Genomic DNA, 1,965 nt, shown 5'->3' with positions numbered 1-1,965 from the left:
TATCAAAGCTATTTTAAATTTCTATATCATTGGATACGTGATAGTATCTTTACTCACCCCTACACCTCATGTTTATCTTTTCAAACATCATGTGAAAACACCGTCTCCTTACATGATCCAGCTCAGGGCACAGACTCTGCACTGACCTTTTTATGGAAGCCTTGGATCATTTTGGTGAATGATCTGGAGCTAGAATTGGATTGAAGCTAGACCTGCAACATGGGTATGACATTTGGTTTGATCTTTGATCTCAGTGTTTGACCCACAGGAAAATCCACGAATTAAGTACAACCAGAAATATGCTTCTTGTGCCTGGAGTAAGGGGCGTTCAAGATTTCTTGGTGTCATTTCTATGGAACTTTCATGACTGGATTGCACAGTGTGAGTCTTGTGCCAATAAGAACTGGTAACTTCTTATAGAGGTGCCTGGAAGCAGAGATAATAATGGTTTTGCACAGTTGTGGTTTTGGTAACTATTGTGGTCTTGTTTCTGATGAATGGAGATTGAGTTTGTTCATTTTCCCTGGAAAACAATTACATCATTATGTTAGAAGAAATGAGATGACAATGATAATTCTTTGATTTTAGAGAAGACTATGAAATAAACACAGCAATCCCCAATGACTGAAATAAACTTGAGAAAGCAAATTTGAATAATGGTGAGAAATGTTAAAACCCATATTATTTAGATGTCTCTATTATTAAATATCATGACATGTACATTACCCTATTGTCAAAATCACCATAACTGTTCATATGAATAAATGCAAGTTTTTTTTAATAAAACATTAATCTTTGAGAAATCTGTATATACAGGACAACTTGAAGACTTTTTAAGTGGCTATTGTGTTGGTGGGAATGAAACCCAGAACTTTGGTAGGCAAGTTGTCTGCCAAGTTAAGTCATCTGTTTTTATTTATGTACTCTAATAAAAGTAGTATATACTTGTAAGTTTCTCTCCCAAGTTAGCCTAACATAAACAACGGTTTTGACTGTGAGAAAATGAGATCAGAGCATTTGGCAGTGGGTATGATCTTCACCTTGCAGAGGGCAGTCGGAACCCTGGGCAGTTCTTCAGTTCTGCTTCATTGTTTAACCCCTGAAATGACTAAAAATAGTTTGATGCTTGTAAAGCACTTGACTAGTGCCGACTGCTTGTGTTTTCTTTCTAGAGGAATTCCTAAGGTAATGACAGACTTTGGAATGAAATATTTCCCAGATGGCATTGGGTATAAACTTGTACTTTATTTTTCTTGAATGATCCAGGGGATTTCACTGTATGCCACACCAAGCAACCACAATCAGTCCTAGAAAGATGAGTTGGATAAAACATAAACACAGAGCCATCAAGGACATGGGTCCTTCTATTTTACCATGGAAAGTTTTTTATTTTTTCTTGAATTCTATTGAATAGTTTTGTTGGTATAATAGTCTAGTTCAGAAAATCCTTACCTTAGCCTGTACCCTGAAGGGCTCCTCTCTACTCTTCCTTCTAGCAGCTGCACATTCTAGCCTAATGCTGAGATGTTGATCTGTTTGGAATTGCTCTGTATGTTGATTCAGATACAAGGATTTCTTTCCTTCTTCCACATGCAGACATCCAGATTTCCAAAAGCCATGTATTAAAGATGGCAGCTTTTCTCCAATATATATTCTTGTGATCTTTGAAAAAATCAGGTGCTTGTTTTGAAAAAAGCAGCCTTATATCTGGGTTCTCAGTGTATGTCACTGAATAATGTGTCTACTTTTGTGTCAGTGCCAGGCTGCGTTTTCCACTATGGCTCTGTGGTATTACTTGGAATCTGATATGGTGATTCTTCAGGCAGTATTTTTCTTATTCAGAATTTCCATTGGATATTTGAGAGGTCTTTGTTAACATATAAAATTTAAATAGTTTTTTTCAAAGTTTGTAAAGAATTATGTTGAATTTTTGATGCAGATTGCATTTAATCTGAATATTGTTTT

This window comes from Apodemus sylvaticus, chromosome 13 (assembly GCF_947179515.1).
Source record: "Apodemus sylvaticus chromosome 13, mApoSyl1.1, whole genome shotgun sequence".
Lineage (NCBI taxonomy): Eukaryota > Metazoa > Chordata > Mammalia > Rodentia > Muridae > Apodemus > Apodemus sylvaticus.
This window is presented reverse-complemented; position numbering follows the sequence as displayed.